Source organism: Cryptomeria japonica, chromosome 10, assembly GCF_030272615.1.
Source record: "Cryptomeria japonica chromosome 10, Sugi_1.0, whole genome shotgun sequence".
In the NCBI taxonomy this organism is placed as follows: domain Eukaryota; kingdom Viridiplantae; phylum Streptophyta; class Pinopsida; order Cupressales; family Cupressaceae; genus Cryptomeria; species Cryptomeria japonica.
The window spans coordinates 399,856,827-399,878,164 of NC_081414.1; positions in this window are offsets into that span (position 1 = coordinate 399,856,827).

Below are 21,338 nucleotides of genomic sequence, written 5' to 3' on the forward strand. Positions count from 1 at the left end.
TATCGAACCACGATATGAAGTCCAGTCTAGAGTAGAGAACAATGCTACAAGTAGGTCTATTGGATTAGGTCAACTAAATGTTAACGTACACTTTAATAATCATGTTTTGACTCTTCCTGGTCTCGAGACATTTATGCAAGGTATCCTTCTAGAACTCACCTTTTCGATCTGCAGTTGTGATGATAATATTGTGAACTCCCTTGAACCTATCCAAAATCTATCCTTAGTACATCCAGAACTAATTGACTATACTTTACAAGACCAACCCATGAATATACCTACTTTTGCCAATGACTATACGTTAGCCTACTACCTTAAGGCAGTTGAACCTATGGACTCTTCCACCAGTGAACAGAGTGAAAAAATAACTGAAACAGATATCAAGTATCTTAGTCGCAAAAATAAGAAAAATCAAAATAAAAGATCTGATGGCGAAAACCACATTGTGGCGGTGTCAGATCTAAAAAGAGAAAATAAAGGACGTACCTAAGGGTGAAAACCTCTCTGAGGCGCCTGAAGGTGAGATACTTGATATACTGCCAAGTCATTTTTCAGGAAAGGTCTTCTATATTGATTGAGCCAACTCAGCCAGTGAACATTAGGAGTCAAGAGACACCACACATCATTCATGTAGCTCAATCATTATCAACAGAAGAATTGAAAGATTTCACTCATCTCTTTTCAGAAAAAAAGAAAAACAGAAATTAAAAAAAAAAAAAAAAGATCAATTTTGCATGGATGTACTTTGATATACCAGGCCTGGATCCTAATCTTATCATGCACCATATTTGTATCACACCAGGAGTTAAACCAATCAAGAAAAAACTCTGTAAGATGCACCCTCATGTGACACTACTAGTCAAGGTTGAGCTAGAAAAACTGCTAAAAGCTGGGTTTATCAGAGCTATAGACTATGTCGAATGGATTTCAAACATAGTACCTGTGTCAAAGGAAAAAATATATATTAGGGTTTGCACAGACCTTAGAGATCTCAACAAAGCTTGTCCAAAGGATGACTTTCTATTACCAAAAATTGATATGATAGTCGACATGACTGTTGGGTATGAGATATACTCACTAATGGACAGATTCTTTGGCTATAATTAGATCAAAATAACCCCTAAAGATCAAGAAAAGACAACTTTCACCTGTACATGGGGAACCTTTTGCTGGAATGTCATGCCATTTGGGATAAAGAACGTAGGAGCAACCTACCAAAGAGTGGTAACTACTATCTTTCATGACATGATGCATAAGAATATGGAAGATTATGTTGATGACACTTTAGAGAAGACTATGAAGAGATCCACACATATTCAAGAGCTAGACCCTATACTAGATAGAATGGAAAATAAAAACTCTAGTTAAATCCAAAAAAGTGTGCATTTAGAGTGACATCTAGGAAATTACTTGGCTACATCATTTCAAAGAAGGGAATCGAGGTTGATCCTAAGAAAGCCCAAGCTATAATGGAAATATTGCCTCCGAAGAACATCAGTCAAATGAGAAGTTTGCAGGGACGTCTCCAATCAATCAGACACTTTATTTCTCAGCTAGTAGACAAAGCTCAACCTTTCACAAAAGTATTGAGGAAAGGAGTAATATACAACTGGGATCAGGAATGTGAACAACACCTTCAACAAATCAAAGAGTACATGTCCAATCCACCAATATTGATGCCACCAATTCAGGGTAAACCATTGATCTTATACATATCAACAACTCATTCATCACTAGGGGCACTTCTGGCACAACAGGATGACAATAAAAAGGAACAAGCTATATATTACATCAGTAGAACATTGGTGTTTTATGAAATGAACTACACTATAATAGAAAAAGTATGCTTGGCATTAGTCTTTGCATCACAAAAATTGAGACACTACATGTTAGCACATTCAGTCAAGCTGGTGGGTAAAATTGATCCGCTCAAATATCTTCTCAGCAAAGCAACACTTACAGGAAGATTAGCAAAATGGGTCATGGTCCTTACAGAGCTTGCTATTGAATATCTGGAACACAAAGACATAAAAGGACAGGTAATTGTAGATCAACTTGTTGAAGCTCCACTTAAAGACACTCAGCCTTTGCATATAGAATTTCCAAACGAATCTATCATGCATCTTATTAAACAATCACAGAAGATGTTCTTTGATGGGTCTTTCACTCAACATGATTCTGGTGCTGGAATACTATTTATTACTCCTGAAAAATATTCAATCCCAAAGGCTTATAAGATTATTTTCCCTTGCACAAACAACATTGCAGAATATGAATCTTTGGTAAACAAGATAAAGCTAGATATCGAATGGAAGGTTGCATAATTACACATCTATGGATATTCTCATCTCATCATCAATCAAATCAATGATACATATTAGAGTCAATATGCGAAACTGATGCCTTATAAGAGAATGGTGGACGATCTTAAGAAACATTTTACTTTTGTATCATTCCAACAGATTCCCAGATCTGTAAATATAGTAGTAGATGCTATGACCACCTTGGCATCTATACCCAAGTTACAAGAATCCAATTTTTGCTTTGAATTCCTGGTGGAAGAGTTACATGAGTCTTTTATATTATTGGACATGAATCATCTCGATATAGCCACATTTACTCTTATCTACGAGACCAAAATAACCCTGAAAATCTTACCCGTAATGAGAAAAGGAACCTAACCCGAAATGCTTCACGGTATGTTATCATTGCTAACGATCTATTTAGATGAGGTTTGGATGGTACATTGCTTAGGTGTCTAGAAATCGAAGAATCTAAATGTGCGTTATTGGAAGTCCATGAAGGTATTTGTAGATCTCATCTCACTTGAATGGTCTTACTTTAGCTTAGAAACTACTATAGGTTGGCTACTACTGGCCAGACATGGAGAATGATGCTATTAAATTTGCTAAGACTTGTGAGAAGTGTCAACTACATGGAAACCTCATACATGCTCTGGTAAGGGATCTCATACCCTTCATTACATATTGTCCTTTTCAGAAATGGGCCTTTGATCTCATTGGTCAGATATATCCTACATCATCTAACAGACACAAATTTATCATAACTTCCACTGAGTATTTCACTAAGTGGACAAAAGCGGTTCTGCTCATCAAAGAAAATGGTAAACAAGTAGCTCTGTTCATATTAAACTATATCATCTATAGGTATGGGATACCTTCATCCATCGTGACTAATAATGGAGGATAGTTCAAGAATAAAGATCTAGACAAGCTCTATGAGAAATTCAAAATTAAAGAACACTGGTCATCAGTATATTACCCTCAAGGTAATGGACAAGCTGAGGCATCTAACAAAAACCTACTGACTATTTTTTTTTATATTAGTGAACAAATTTGGGAAGGATTGGTATCTGCAGCTCAATCCTGCATTATGGGCTTATAGAACAAGTATTAGAACACCTACTGGGGCTACACCTTTTTCTTTGGTGTATGGGTCTGAAGAATTTTTACCTATTGAAGTGGAAATACCATCTCTAAGAGTTTCTTTGCAAGGTCTTGTTACTGATGAAGACTATAGAATATCTACATTGCAAGAACTTGAATTGCTAGATGAGCATCGACAAATGGTGTTTGATCATCTCAGAGTGTATCGAAAGAGAATGTCCAGAGGATATAACAAGAAGGTTCGACAAAGAGAATTTCAGGTTGGTGACTTAGTTCTGAGAGAAAATCCTAAAAATCAAAAGTTTCAAGACAATAAAGGGAAGTTTGAACCCAACTGGCTGGGTCCCTACATCATTATTGCAGTCTTTGATTCTGGTGCCTATCGGCTCTCAACATCGGAAGGAGAACAACTCCGTGAACCAATTAACACCATCCACTTGAAGAAATTCTTCACTTAGCATTCTCTGCTCCAGCAACCTATATAGCTGAAAAAGTCTTGAAATAAATCATAAAACATCCTAAAAGAGAAAAAAAAAAGGGAAAAAACAAAAACAAAAGAGAGAAAATGTCCTAGTGAAAACCTGGTAAACAGGTACCTTGGTTAAAAAAAAGAATCTCTACTAAGCAGGTGAAAACTTGGTAAACAAGTGCCTCTTGTACTCAAGCATTCCATCTATAAACACAACATTGGTATTCCCGCTTTCCTGCATCTTTTCTTTCACTTGTACATATATTATAGTCATTTTTGTGACATCTTGGTTCATTGGAACCGTCATGGCTTGAAATTGATCAACATCCTAGTCTTAGGTTAATCGACAGAACACATTACATGTCCTAAGCAGTATCAACCAAGTCATCTTTACGTCAATGAAACCTCGTCATCCACTCTGAGTTAGTCACCTGTTTCCTGACTACTGAAGAGTTTTATCACTGAGTAAACAAGCAAAACAAAATAATGGAAAACAATCACTAAACAGTTTAAACTATGCATGAAAATTTTCTTTGTGTTGTCTTTTATATTGGTTTTTTATTATTATCCCTTTGAGTAACTCGAGGAAGTCTATCTTGACTAAGAGGAGTAAGGATTGGGGGCATAATATTTTCTTTGTTTTCTACTTGTAGGAATGATTCTGATCTAATCAGCTAGATGTCTGTGATAAGAGCCTTCACATCAAGGTGAAATCACCAAACATACCTTGACTCCACTTATTTGTATGCTACAGGGAGGTTCCACATCATTTCTTTGTCTGTCTTGAGGGAATTTCTTTATGATGCAATTCGGGTCCCTGTGAAATCTGTCCAAGGATATGAATGAAAAAAGGGTCATTGTGGACAAGATAATTAATATTGCACATGAAAAGAAAGGAAGTCTAATCTGCCTGTGTTAACGCTCGGTGACGAAACTTAAGCATTTCAAATCCAGTGACTAGGTTTAGGTTGCATTTCATTTTGCATCTCATTTTGCATCTCATTTTGCATTTCATTTTATATTTTGTGAATTTAGAGTTATTTCAATATGATAATAATGATCTCTTTATTTTATGAGAGTTGGAAGCATCATCATTTCTTAGCTAAGTGTTCTCTTTTTCATCATTTCTCCAATCGAGTACTTGTGTTTCGAGATGTTAGCTGCATATATAAACATCTTATATAGATTCATACATTTCATTATTACTCATTTGCATTCATTTATTTGCATAAGAAAAGAAACAAAAATAGACATCCATATTAATTTGCATTACACACATCCATACTGAAAAGATATGCATACATATAGAATAAAGCATATAGAAATCATCTCATAATCGAATCAACACAAGTACAATGAAGTCAAATCAGATCTTGTATATATATATATATTGTATAAAGTCTCAAAGTACAAAACAATGTCAACTGACATATACAAACTCCCATCCGACCAAGAATTGTAAGGGCTACAAAAAAATGGGCATGTCTACAAAAAAATCTAAGAGCTACATAGAAAAATCTATCTCTTTGCCTCTCCCTCATCGCTAGGTGGTGGAGGAGGAGGAGCCTATTGACCAGGATCCTGACAAGGTTCTTGTGCTCCCTCTAATCATGCCATGTACTGAGAGTATGGAACAACCTATTGTGCTACTAGAACTGCTAAGCTGTAAGACGCAACATAATAGGTTGCCCGACTTGTCTGATGGAGAACCTCCTATCGCAAAGAGTCTCACTCTGCTTTCATCTCTACTAGCTGTCGGTCTCACTCTGCCAGATGAGTCTATGCCACTGTTAGCTGTGACTGTAAACCTGCTAGGCATGCTCTCATCGACCACGTTGCATCGGCCCCCTGCTCCCTCGTAGGCTCTCCACCCCCATCTCCTCCTCCATCTCCACCTTTAACTCCACTCTGCTCCTCCTGTCTCTGCCTGACCTATCTTAGAGCTACTCGCTCCTCCTCACCTCCACCCTCATGCAGCCTTGCTCCTCTTAGTCTCACCCCAATAGTCCCTAGGGATCCACCCTCTCCTCTTTGCTGCCTACCTCCAGTTGGTACCCTATTGCTGCTAGCACCAAGATTGCCACCTACCTGCCTCGAAGCCTCGGCTCTCTGTCCCTGCCTCTATCCAAGTCCTTCTCCCTATGCAGGGGCATTATCCTCTACCTCCTCTATGCGAGGTACCTACTCAGCTGGGTCTATAAATCTCAGGAATGGATGCTGTTGAAACCAATCCCTATACTGGGGCAATACCCCACATTCGCGACATCATCCATATAGTCTCATCTAAGTCACTATAACCCAGTCAGCTCCTACATACCTAGGGCATAAGATAATCTCGGTGCCCATCACCACCTCTCCTCATCTGCATAACACACGTATGCAGTTAACTCTTGAAAGATCCCCTGAGGTCTACCATATTGCCTCATCACTTGAGAAACAACGAATCACTCAACTACAGTATGTGATCTACCAATGAGTGGTCAAGTCATGAACAAATCCCTACAAACAACCCTGCAATCATCCCATGGCTCTAGACCCCTGTACGCTATCCATATCACAACTATTAAGTCATCCAGCTACCATCTCTAATAATCTATCTTGCTCAGATGGGGCTGAGTCACATATCCTGAATATATGTATACGATGGGATGACCAGGATCCTTGTCATCATCCACAACTGGCCTGCATACTGGGAGGTGCTCCCAAGCCCATACCTTTAAAATCAAAACTCATGTAGCCATACTCTTCCCCTCCCTATATACAATCTCATGCATCTCATGATAAATGTGTACCAATATACATGAACCCCAACCTAACCTCTGAGGGGTCTCCAAAAGCCTCTCTAACATCCTGCCCCATCCACACAAAAATCCATGTTGTCCCCTGTCCGGCATCAGAAAATAGCCGATAAAACCTGCCAAGACGCAAGCCAGTGGAATATCCTCACTGGACCTGGTCATCATCACGTCCCAACTGATAAAACATATCAAAATATCAGGATCCCTGAAAACCTATCTAACAGCTAGTAACCCAGGAACCTGCGTTGCATCATAATCAACCTCACCCCTAGCAAAAGGGATACAAAGAATCTTGTAAACATCCTTGGGAGTGATGGTCATCTCCCCAACTGGGAAATGGAACATGTTATGCTTTGAGTGGAATCTCTCAACTAATGCAGTCAGCATACCGTGATTCACACGAATATCAGGTAAATCAAGAAGGTGGGTCAATCTGCACAAATCAATATGTGCTCGGTCAACATCTGACAATTGACACACTAATGTCATCATTGGTGGATATACACATCTGAACAACACATGAGGCAATCGAACCTATAAAAATCAATCAAAAGAGCATCAGAAAACATTTCAAATAAGCCTAAGAGAAGTAAAACATCACGCAAATTCAACTACGTAAATTGCAAAATCAAAATTTCAAGTTTGTACCTTCAAAAATGCTTATTGTTTTCCAAACAACAAAACATCACAAAGGTAGAAACTCATATGAGTCAAGAATTATCTTAGTACGACAAAAGACTCTGATACGACACAAGAATAACCCTAGAATGACAAAATGGTCTCTTTTGAAGGTTATCATATGACACAAGAGTAGTTGCAGTACAACAAAACTAGTAGACTTAAGCGAGAAAACAGACTTAATCAGTTTGTCATATGAGACAGGATCCTGTCTCGCACGACAAAATGAAAAAGACCGACTTCAACATGACCAAAATTGAAAAATTCAACAAAAAAATTAAAATTGAGACTTGAATCGATGCTCATGAGTGGGAACCACCATTTTTCTTCATAGAAGACTTTTTAAATTTTCAAACTTGGAAGGTTAAAATGAATTGAAAATGACACTTTTACCCCATATATAGCCAAAACCCTAATTTTTCAACTTGCTCTGATGGACATGAAAATTGTACCCTTAGCTAATTTGGACCACTTAGTCAATTTCACACAATTTGGACCCTTATTCAATTTGTACCCTTAGTCAATTTCACACAATTTGGACCACTTAGCGCTTTTCATCAAAAGCTCATTCTTTCTTCAAATTGAGCTCAATTTCTTAGTAATCAACACTGAATCTCAATTTTATTCTACAAAACAACTTTGCGCTCAACTTCAACATCAAAACCAAATTTTCAAATATTCTTCTGAATCATTTGTGCTCAAATAATTAACATCGCTAACAATTTCCTATAATCGTGTACCCTTGCCATCTTTCTATTTCTCTCTTGAGGGGGCATACTCATGACCTTATGACCTCACATCTTCAAAGTTGAGACAATTTTCAAATCTTCATCAAAAGTTGAGCAAAAATCTTTTCAACTAAAGAAAATCAAACAAATTCTTATTGCTAAGGGGCATCTCAGCTTCATCGCTTCATATCAAGTTGAGATCTCTCGATCATCTAAATGGAATCAATCACTAGGGGCATATCAGTTTCATCACTTCATATCAAGCTGATATTTGTCTTCTTCTAAATCAATCTCTTAATGTTAATATGTTTCATCGCTTTTCATCAAGCTGATTATTTGTTTAAACTCAATCAAAATTTTAAAGAGTATCTTTGGTCACATGCTCAATCTAAGAAGGTGTCCAGTTTCATCGCATCAAATCAAGCTGGAAAATTTATCTTCACTCATTGTGTCTTGATCCATCAAGTTCAAGATCGATTTTATCTTCACTCATTGTGTCTAGTTCAATCAAGTTCTAGGTCAGTAAGATCTGCTTCTTGATCAATCAAGTTCAAGTTTGGTATCTTTTCTCTCTATCGTTCCTAGTTCAATCAAGTTTGAGATCGGTATCGCTTTAATCAAACTTTGTTCAGCTTCATCACTTCAAATCAAGCTAAACACATTGCTCTTTATCTGGTTCGTGATCAATCAAATTTAGAACTAGTATCTCCTGGACATCACATATTCTTTGAACCAACGCACTACTCACACATTAATTCAAAGAGGGAAAAATGTAATACCCTAAAAATGGTCACCTAAACCATGAGCCCCTAATCTTGACAACATCACCAAGGTTCTAACCAAAGGCAATTAAATCAATCTTGAGCACATAATTAATTCTTTAATCATTAAATGTCACATGGCAAGTGAATTATTCTATATTAAATAAATATTTATTTAATTAATTAAATCATTCCAAGAAAATAATTTTGATCAATTATCCTATTTAATTTATTAAATATCCTAGCATATTTAATTAATTAATAAATTTATCATTTAATCATGCAAAAAAGGAATTAATTTATTACAAAAGAGGAATTAATCACAAAGCAAGAGTTAAATTGAAAATAAAAAAAAGGAATTGAATTGAGAGAGAAATCAAACTTGAGATATTATTTCTTCTTCTAAATTGAGAACTTGAAATTAGAAAAGCAATTAATTGAATTATTGATCATTCTCTAAAAGTGGAACTCAAAGCTTTTCAGAAAAAAGAAGTTCAGTTGCATCGAAAAGACTCTTTTCTTGAATAAATCAAAGAATTATCCCTTTATATCACAAATGCATGGAATTAATTAAATCTTATTTCCAATGCAACTTGAACTTCTTATTTAAATGCATTTCAATTAAAATATAATTGGAATCTATCTCAAGGTTAACTGAATCTGATTTCTCAATTATTTCAATTAATCCTAAATTGTGCTTTTTCTTGATCTCTCTTGTGAATTATCTATAAATTCAGCCTTAAGCTCTCATTCCAAAACACCCCAGAGATATTTGAGAAACACCCAGGAGATTTATTATATTACATTTTTTTCTCTGGAGTCATTGAATATATTGTTCTTGCTTTTTGAGATAATTGCATCTTAGTTTAGTTTTTTTGCATATTATTTTATTCATGATTGCTTGAATCCATTATTTCTTGAATTTGTTATTGCTTGAATCTTTCATCCATGTTGCATCCATTTAGCTTAATATCATTCTCATATAGATTAAATCCTTCATCTTGATGTAGTCTAGTCACTGGTATTGCTTATAAAAATCTGAGAGCAATCTTATACTCACATCTTTTAGAAGGCAATTAGTCAATTTGTTATGGTTTTATTATTCATGCTTATATCTGTCTAACCATACATGTAATGACTTAATTGAAGTGTTGTGTCTTGCAGCTTACAGACTTATTTCACTTTTTCACACACACAGTATGACCGTTGGATTTCATAGTAATCTCAACACATCAATTAAGAAAACCTCAACCACTCATTGATTACCGCTACATCAAGCTCAGTAACTCATCATGCGTGTTGCATTAGATGAAATACATTTTGCTTATTCCCTAGACGAAAAAACACGCCAAAACATTTTGAACTTGTTTTCATACAATGGCCATACGTGTCACCATCATTACTGCTCAACATCAGATCATAAACCAACATAACCAATTCAACAACCTTGATCGGTTAGGGTTTAACAAAAACAATTGGTAGGGTTTACTGGTTACATTACATAGATAGGGTTTAACCTTTTACACTGGTTATCAGTTCAACTCACAAATTTACATACCGGTTTACAATGTCCTTCACAAAGCTCTTCCTACCGGTTACAAGACAATATCAACAACATCATTACTAGATAATTGACATCAATGACAACATAATATATCATTAATGCAATCTTCATACAAATGCCAACATAGGTTACAAATGTTGAGGACAATAGTCCTTTGGATCAAAATGTATAAGTTGAGGACACAATTCATAAGGAGGAACCAACAGTAACTGATATTGCACCAAGTGGCAAAGCCACCAATGTAAAAGAGGAAGTTATTAAAGTTAATTAACCATCAAAGGAGAAGCAAGAGGAATCTAATAGGGAAGTGGTAGCGAGCACATCATTGTTGTCAATTGACACCTCACAAGTAGAGCAGAAGAGCATAACTAAGATGAGTTTTATTGAGCTCATGATGAAGGTTGCTCAGAAGATGATGAAGGAAGGATTAGTGGACAAAGGAATTATTGATCAGTCAATCCCAATATTGCACAAACTTGTTCCGGAGTGCCATTTTGACAAAGGAGAAAGCCCATCCGACAAGCTCAAAATAATTACTGAGCACATTTTAAAGTATTTTCAATCACTACAGTAGATATCAAACCAACATGCATTGGAGAGATTCACACAAGCTAAGAGAGCTAATTTTGATTAGATGATTGAATCAGAGAAGAAAGAAATTTCTAGCAAACTGAAGTTAATTGACAATGCTTTAAGGCAATGTACTAATATTTATAGAGTGTGTTGTAACACAGGTTTACTTATTGCAGATATAGATAAAGCGATTAAGGATTCATGGGAGAAAATTGTAGGTATAGTCAATTATTTTGATGGTTCAAATTCTTTGACTACATCTATTGATGGACAAATTTTGGTACTGGAAGCTCAAGTTTTAGCTCTTGAAAGGGAAAAAGACAAAATAATAAGGAGAGCTAAAGGTCTTAGAGGATTGAGGATTGGTAAGTTCCCAATTGGACTCATTGAGTTTACATAATAAGGAATGCATTGATATGGTTGGTAAGCCCACACCGACAAAGCTTAAAGATAAAGAGTCCTACGCTCATATACTTAATGGAACTGTATCAATATCTGGCACATTCAAATCAGGTTGGGACACTTATCTAGAGCTTTTGGAGAAAGTCTATCTGGAAATTTTCAAGTATATTCAGCTCTGGTAAGATTTTTTGGGACACATTCTTTGTACAATATTTTATTCTTCATCCCAGTTTTTGGTATTTTTTGGCATTGATGTCAAAGGGGGTGGTATAGGTGCAAAATATATTCTTGACATCAGGAGGTATGGAGTATTTTATTTGGATCATGATCACAAATGGATATTCAGCTCAAGGGGGAGCAGTCTCCGGGTGAAATCAGCAGATGGAAACCATTATCATTTTTCACATGAGTGTTGCCATCAATGCCAAAGGGGGATATTGTTGGAAATTTACACTCCTTTGATTGGTTTCATATGTTTTCATTGATGGCAACATGTTCTAGCTTCATTCCTTGGTTTAGTTGTTCACCGACAGACACTTCACCGACACCACTAACAAGTTTCCTCACTAGTAGGAAGGATTCTATGGGTACTCGCATTGCAAGCTGCCATGACTTACAATAAGATACCGATATAGGAGGCTGACATCATTGGGAGATCTAGCAATCAATAATTGATTTTGATATTTATGTATATATGTAATGAGCTGACATGCATATTGATTTTGTAATTATCTATGTAAGCCGACATGAGTCATGAAGGATTGTAAGGGTATATAGGTTAGTTGACTAGATCATTTTGTGATATGGAAGGATATAATTATAATGAATATAATGTGAAGATTATGGGGACATTTATGTAAGAGGTTATTCCGATAAGGGTTTAGGGTTTCAAAACCAGAACAATTAGAGCTTGACCGGAACTGTACTCAGGCATAGGAGATGTTATCATTGCAGTTCATTCATTCTTTTGGATTGTTGTTTGGATTTGTATGTAGTCAGTGAGACTTCTTTTGTGATGAGCAATGTGCTCTAGGCTGTATGCCTTCCTGCATGTGCAGGCCCCCATATTGTGTAATATCTTTTCATATAGTTAGTGGATTGATATTGTGGGTCACAAATCCCACCATGGTTTTTCCTCTTTGAGGTTTTACACATACAATTATCTGTGTCATGGTATTCATTTGTGTGATTGTCTTGTTGATTTATTTACTTCTTTCAATTATATATGTTGCATGTTATAATAAGGTTAAAATTGAACATTTTGGCAGAACACTAATTCACCCCCCCCCCCCCCCTCTCAGTGTTCTTAGATTCCAACATTGAAAACCTAGGATCATACAACAAGATGAGGTCTATACAAACAAGGTTTTACACACATAAGATCCCATTCATAAAAGAAGTAATTATTGTTAGTTTGTACCAAATACATCATAAAACATCATCCTTTTATTGCATATCAAGGTAGGAAAAGGGGGAAACAAAGGTAGTACCCATACAACATATATATCATTTAATTTCTTCACCTAGGTGTCAAGCCTAATCCAAAGAAGATACATACAAATTATCATGCACACCTACACTTCTTCTCACTAGTCCTAAGGAAAACAACACATCATCCCAACATGGTAAGCCTAATCATTTAAATGACATTTTCAACCAAGAAGTTCATACAATTTCATTCTAATCTATAAATGTTTTCATTCATCATATTAGTACTATCTTTTGCATTCAAGTATATGCTAGAAACCTTTATGTAGTTCAAATCAAACCATCAATTACTAATATTAAAGAAGCATACCCAAGGAATTAATACACACAAAGTTAGACACTTCAATTTAGGGTAAGAAAGAGAGTATTAAGTAAAATATTCTTTAACTAACATGCATCAAGGAATACAAGAAACATAGTTAATGACTTACTATGATAGCACACCATACAAGACTAAGGGTAAAATACTTGACCAAAGATCCCAATGTGAAGTAGTCACCAGTGAGGAGGGACCTCAAAAAGATCAATTCAGACTAGACAACAAGAGTAAACATAATGGAAAAATAAAGATATGATGGAGGCAATGCAAAATAGATTGATTAATTGCATAAAATTTGATTACATCCAACCGGTTACAACTGGGTTACAACATACTAGCTCTCAGGCCTAGTAGAATAGGTCACAACCGGGACCTTAAATCAAAAGATCTATCTTTTATGTACAATCTAGCTATCTAATTCTATGATTTATTGCATTATAAAGCATAATTACAAATATATATAGATCCAAAGGATCCAGTCAACCCAAAAGGGATGAAAACCCAAAGAACAAGACCTAAGATGAAAATAACAAAGGTCTGCCTTCACCAAGAGATTCCTCTAGAAAGTCCAAAGGATGAAATGTAGAAGGTTGGCCACACACCAAGGAACATTGAAATCAATGCCCATAGCACCACAAGCTTTGGAATTCATTTTGGTAGATCACCAAAATAGGTCTTAGGCAACCGATAACAGAGAACTATCAATCCGTTAACAAGAAACTGTCATGGAAACCAATAGTGATATCTTGCCGAAAAGTGATCCAAATGCGATGCGGTCTGAAAGAAAGAAAGATGATCAAGTCTTCAAGTAGAATCCAACTCCATAGGATCTAGTGAACCAAAACTAGGATACACAGAAAGGAAAACTGGAATTGCAAATAGAAAGGAAAATGTTTTTGGTTGTGTGTGGGGGAAAAAGCGAGACTAGGTTAACATGCCCTAATCCTACCTTTTGACACACATTACGGAATACAAAAGAGCCTAGAGGTATCACACAATTGGCTACTTCTTTTTTTGAAAGAGAGAGCCATGGGCTACCTATTAGGGTTTCTATTCCTTTGTTGTAATTGAAAGATAAAATGACGCAAGTTCAATTCCTAACCCCAAAGTGCAAGTATGAACTAATAACAAGATTGCAGAATTGAACTTAAACAATGGAAAGTTGTAAACACAAGGACAAGACAAGAATGCAAATGCATACCCGGAGTTAAAATCTGACTGAAAATGTTCGGGACGGGGGCGCGGGCGCCACTGTCCTGATTCTGCCCCTGAAACTGCTCCGGAAACTGCTGTTTTGCAAAGTTGTCAAAAATGCTGAAAATTGCTATCAGAAGGACCAGGGCACCCAGCGCCCCTGTCCTGGTAGGACCAGGGCGCCCAGCGCCCCTGTCCTGGCAGGACCAGGGCACCCCACACCCCTGTCCTGGTCTTTTGCTCTGCAATTTGGTGTGTGGTCCCGTCTCCGTCTGCTTCTTTCGGATCTGCAAGTTGCGGCGTCGTCCGAATCCCGAAACCTGCACTTATATCTGAAAAGGTGTGGTGGGCGGCTATATAGGGTTTTGCCTTAGTCAAACCCCCGCTTCGGTGATTTCCACCTCCACGAATAGCCAAGTTGTATTGTAAAATGTATTGTGTGTGCAGACCTAGTGTGTGTGCAAGGTCCTTAAATGCAAGAAAGCAAACTAGAGCAACCTAGAAAGTAAACCCTAATTGCTTGTAAATGATAATGTAAATGCTCTAAATCAAGATGCAAAGTGATCTAAAGCATGAATAAAGTATATATTGAAGCTTATACAAAGACATGAAAACAACATGAAATCATACCCAACCCTTAAGGGAGGAGTACAAGCCAATCTTCAGTCGGTAATCTCCTATTGTTCTTCAATGTCTCCCAAGCCCTAAATGAATGAAATGGATGAATGCTTGATGGATGGATGTTGAATGTTGTTGAAGTCTTCAAAGATCTACTCTTTCGTTGCATAGAAGGCCCTTGAAACCAAATTTTTCGGATCCTTTCAAATGAAGAAAGAGAGCTCTTATATATGAAACCCTAGGTCTTAATTTCAACTTTTGGCCGACCTAGAGATTGAATATCCCGCCAATTTCTTGGGGTTAAGATTTATTTTATGATTGGATCGTGCTCCTAAAATTTTGGGAAAAATGTCCGGGACCATGTGCACTCCGAGCGCCATGGTCCTCTCCGGGCGCCATGGTCCCGACAACTTTTCACCAAATTTTTAGGGTCGTCGGATATGATGATTTTAGAGAGAATCCCGAAGTTATAGGTGATTTCGAGATGTTTTGACCCCCGAAATCAAGCCCCCAAGCTCATAATAGGACCTAATTAGGGTTTTTGATTAAATGATGTATAGGAGGAATAAAATGAAAAGGGCACACTTTAATGAAAGGGCCCAACTTTATGATGTGGGAGATGATGAAATAGAACCTTAGACCTAATTAATTTGACTAATTAAGTGCTAAAGGGGAAATGCAATGCAAAATGCAAAATGCACCAAGGCGGGTGCTAAACTAGGTGTGAAATTGTACCACCCTAGCAAGTGCGTACAATTTACGACGCTACATTTAGCCCGCACTTTAGCGGTCATATGAACACTACGTGCATATGCAAGCTAAAGTACAGAAAAGTAAACATTATTTGAAAAAGGATATATCCATAAGTCTGTCGAACGAAGCCCCCAACGGTATCTGCAGTACACAGTTAGGAATCGCACCCTACAAAACACACGTTAGATCACAAAATCACCTAATGCTTACTAAGGAAGGTGATGAAAATTCGAGGGTAGCTATATGCCCCCCCCTGTTTCGGCTTGCTAATTTTAGTGAGTTGAAACAGGGTATCATGTTTACCATTTCGAATTGTTAAAAAAAATTGATGACAAATGCTCACAAGAAGATTTGATATGAGATCAAAAACTAATGGAGAATCATTTGGTAAGAAAGAGGACTAAATCTCAATTCCAACACAACAAAGAGTGTGAAGATTTGAGAGTTCTCTAACACAAGATGAAGGATGTAAATGGAAACAAAATGCAAAGAGAAGAAAAGAAAGGCAAAAAGCATGAATACACACATTGGTGATCCATGGGAAAAAGGACATGGAAAACTAGCCCCTAGAGTCTGTCTAGGTGATCCATGTAAGGGAGGAGAGTGAGAAAGTCTAGCCTTATGCCGCTAGTTCCACTCAACCTCGTGCATGTGTGTGTAAGGGAGGTTAGAAGCACCTCATAGGAGTTTATGCCCTGAGTATGCTACAACTTGTATATGTATAGTAAAAAAAGCGTGACATCTCTCTCTAAGAGTCTGTGCTCTAGTTCCAAGAATGACCCATTGCTCAAAAAGTGTAAGTTTTATGTCATAAGAAAAGTAGAACAAGGATACCTACCTTCATCACACAAGAAGATACCCCAAAAATGCAACAACGTCATAGATCCAAGCAAGAGAGTTCTGCACTCCTTAAGCAAGGATAAGATAGTTGAAAAGGGATATCCTGTAGTATGTGTAAAGGAGATCCTTAGAGGAGAAGAGATATTTGTACAAAAGACACCTATCCCCGAGAGGAATTGTTTTAGACAAATATAACATCTTCTAGAATAAGACAAAGAAGAGAATAAGAATGCAATACTTTCTTCTTTTGCAAGGTGAAAGTGATTCTTAATGAAGGATGACGCTCTTTTTAACCCAATTGGGAGAGTGAATTCATTATGGATGTATTTTACCAAGTGCAAAAGAGGTTGTAGTCAAGGACTTACACCTCTTGTAAGAGAGAACCCTTGAACAAACAACAACAAATGCGTACAAGGCATAACATCAAGTAATAAAGTCCACACCATCCACAAAATAGGAAAAAGTGGATCCTTAGATAAAAATAAGGAAAGATCATTGCCTCCCAAGGATAAGGACAATGAGAAGGACTTACACAATCTTCTAGGGAGAGATTTGGACATAAGCAAAAGAAGAGATGTATGAAATCATTCTTGTCCCCATAGGAACAAGAAAATTAGGCTATTATGTTGCTTCAAAAAATATGATTGCACTTGAAATTGTACCATCATGAATGACAATGAGCCCCCAGTAAATGAGCTACCAATGTCACATAATGATGAGCAACATAATAGACATTAATGTTATTTAAAGACATGATAGACTAAATGAGGTATTTGAATATGACATGTTAAATGCTCAACTATAAGTGAGATCAAGAACATGTATAAAATGATAAAGATTGAAGAAGAAAAGTCACATGAAATCTTAGAAGAGGGATGAGTGTAATTTATTAGAGCCTTATCCCTAGAGGAAAGGACTTTATGATGAATAGGAGATAAAGATTCATAAGTGGATTTAGAAATTTGAGGGGATTCATAAAGAGATTTGTTCATTGCCAAGATTTCCTTATGAGGGGAATGAGAGTTGATAGAAGTAGAAGATGATTTAGTTGAAGTGAGATCATCATCACTACTAAATATAGCATTCACATTGAGAGATGGTCTTTTAGATGCTTTGGTATGTTTGCAGGGATTATAGCCGAGTCCAAAGGCATAATTGTGAAAATTAGTCTCTAGAGGAACTTTTATCCCTTGTTCACGAGCGCCACAACCATTTCCATGATACCCATGCTTAGCAAAAATGCGAAAACCATGAACATAACGATCAACCATTTCAGGAAGAGAAGGTGGTTTTTCATAAGACAAAGAATCAAACTCTTCATAATTAGAGGTGTGAGGAGAAGAAGTTTGAGAAGCGGCCACAAAATTATTGCTCATAGGTTCAGGTAAGATTGATTGATTTTTAGTTTCTTCCTTCTTTTTAACTTTAAACTCTCTAGGAGGAACCCTATACTCACCTACAAAGGTGGGATTAAAGTCAAGAGATCCCCAATCGTCATCTGCGAGAACCTTCTCAGGATCAAAAGCCTTTTTATGCGTATATTCAAGTCGAGAAGGATCTTCTTCAGGGACCTCAGACTCATCCAAAGAATTTTGATTATCAGAGGGTAAGGATTCATCCATAGGTATCTTGTTCAAAGAGTCATTACTAGAAGAGGAAGGCTTAGATGTTTGCAAACAAGCTTGAAAATTAGTATCAGCTATCAAGGTATATGTCTTATTGTTATAAATGAATTTAACTTGTCTATGCAATGTAGAGGGGACAGCTTGCATACCATGAATCCAAGGTCTCCCTAATAACAAGTTGTATGTTAGATTTCCTGACATAACATGGATAGGAGTAGGCAAAGTAATGGGTCCCACTGTGATGGGTAAGGTGATAATACCTAATGAAGACTTAGCCACATTATCAAAGCCTTGAATGGGATGAGAGTCAGGCTCAATAAGGGATGTATCCACATTCATCTTATGTAATAGATTAATGCTACACACATTAAGGCTAGAGCCATTATCTACCAGTGTTCGTCTTATAGCAGTGTCATTTATGATAACCACAATCATCAAGGGATCATATTGATGTTGAATTTCACTAGTAGGCAACTCATCTTGAGTAAACACAATTTGAGCTTTAGGATTCATCATAGAGTTAACCAAAGACACTATATTACTAGATGTATTAGGTGGAGGAACATTCAAATCTTTCAAGGCATCTTGTAACATTCCATGATGAGCGGAAGAAGTTTGGATCAAATCCCAAAGGGATATCTTAGCAGGGGTAGCTTTAAGTTGTTCTATGAGATCATATTCCTTAATGAGAACTTGTGAAATACGTGGAGCTTGCGGAAGAATTGGTTGGGAAGGAGGAAGTGAAGTTGGGCTAACTGGAGGAGGACTAGGTTGCCTATTGTTTCTAGTATTATAAGTATGGGCAACCGCATGATAACTCTCTCTAGTCAATTGCTTAGCATACTCATAAGGGCTCTTAGAGGAATAACCTCCTTGCACAATAATAATAGGTTTCTTAGGAGTGCAAAAAGAATCATTAGCATAACCACCTTGAACCACTAAGATAGGCTTATTTAAAGGTTGAGAATTTTGAGAAGGACAAGCACCTTGGACAGTGAAGAGAGGTTTGTTAGGTGTTTCATTCACATGTATCAAATTGATTGAGGATGGTTTAGAGGAATGAACAAAAGTGTTGGAAGAATTATTGATAGTCTTCTCTTGCACTAAAATCTTATCACAGATTAGATCAATTTTAGGAGAGAGACAAAAAAAGGCATTGATGTTCTAGTAGGAAGAGTAATACTAGGAAAGGTCATATCATCCTCTATCGTCAAAGGATCTACATGGGGAATAAACTCTCTAGGAGAAGGATCAACATTACTCTCTAAAGTCTCACTTTTGAGAGGGAGATCTTTGAAAGAGATTTGAACCATCTTGCTTTGAACTAGGGTATCCTTATGAGTAGAACCAAGTTGAGGAGAGGGAGAATAATTGAGATTCAAGGAAGGTGAGAAACTATCAAGGGAGTTTTCAATCTTGATTTCATCCCCTTTGGCTAGGGTTCTCTCATTGGATAGAGAATAATCTACACCTTCTTCTAATGGTTCATCCCAAATAGTGAAGTTGTTGAAAGGAATGTTTGAAGTATTGTCAATTTCAGGAGAGGAGATAACATTGTTTATTAATTCCTCATCCTTAGGAGGGAGAGCATCAATAGATGTGTTAAACTCATCCTCTTTCCTCAAAATATTTTCAATATGATCTTTATGGGAGAGAGAATTAAGGAAATTGCTTATTATTTCATCTTCTTTCTCTAAGGGATGCTTATGGGTAAGACCAACTTTAGGAGAAGGGTAAGCATTTATCATTAATTCATCATCTCTAGTGGGAATTTTGTTGGAAAAGGAAAGGCCATCACTAGGAAATGTAGGGATAATGTCATCTTCTTGCACAAAAGGATCCTCATGAAGGGAGTGTTTTTTAGGGGACACAAAGGCATCAAGGGCATCATTCAACAAAGCATGATCATATCTATTAAAAGGTTTATCTTTTGATTCAAAAGGAGATATCTCTTCATAGAGGGGATCATTGAAAACAACCATGTTACTAGATTTAGTGGAAGAGCTGATAGGAATGTACCCTTGAGAGGAATCATTCGACTTATCTTTCTCATCACAACGAAATGGCATAGTAACAATGTTTATGAGTTTTTGGTAAAATGAAGGTTTGGTATATTTAGGTTTCAAAAATTCATCTAAAGCTTCATCTAACTCATAATCATCACAAATATGAACATCTTGCAAATAAAAATCTAACATTTTGAAATTGCATAAAATTGAAACACACAATGCAAAGAAAAACACTTTTTTTTTTTTTTTTCTTTTTAATGAAAGTGAAATGAAAACACACTAAATCTAGATCTAGATCTAACAAATGCAATGCAAGAGGAAGAAATGATAGATTCACGTCAGGTTCACCAAAATGTGTGGGGGAAAAAGCAAGACTAGGTTAACATGCCCTAATCCTACCTTTTGACACACATTACGGAATACGAAAGAGCCTAGAGGTATCACACAATTGGCTACTTCTTTTTGTGAAAGAGAGAGCCATGGGCTACCTATTAGGGTTTCTATTCCTTTGTTGTAATTGAAAGATAAAATGATGCAAGTTCAATTCCTAACCCCAAAGTGCAAGTATGAACTAATAACAAGATTGCAGAATTGAACTTAAACAATGGAAAGCTGTAAACACAAGGACAAGACAAGAATGCAAATGCGTACCCGGAGTTAAAATCTGACTGAAAATGTTCGGGACGGGGGTGCGGGCGCCACTGTCCTGATTCTGCCCCTGAAACTGCTCCGGAAACTGCTGTTTTACAAAGTTGTCAAAAATGCTGAAAACTGTTGTCAGAAGGACCAGGGCGCCCAACGCCCCTGTCCCAGGGACCAGGGCGCCCAGCGCCCCTGTCCTAGCAGGACCAGGGCATCCCATGCCCCTGTCCTGGTCTTTTGCTCTGCAATTTGGTGTGTGGTCCCGTCTCCATCTGCTTCTTTCGGATCTGCAAGTTGTGGCGTTGTCCGAATCCTGAAACCTGCACTTATATCTGAAAAGGTGTGGTGGGTGGCTATATAGGGTTTTGCCTTAGTCAAACCCCCACTTCGATGATTTCCACCTCCACGAATAGCCAAGTTGTATTGTAAAATGTATTGTGTGTGCAGACCTAGTGTGTGTGCAAGGTCCT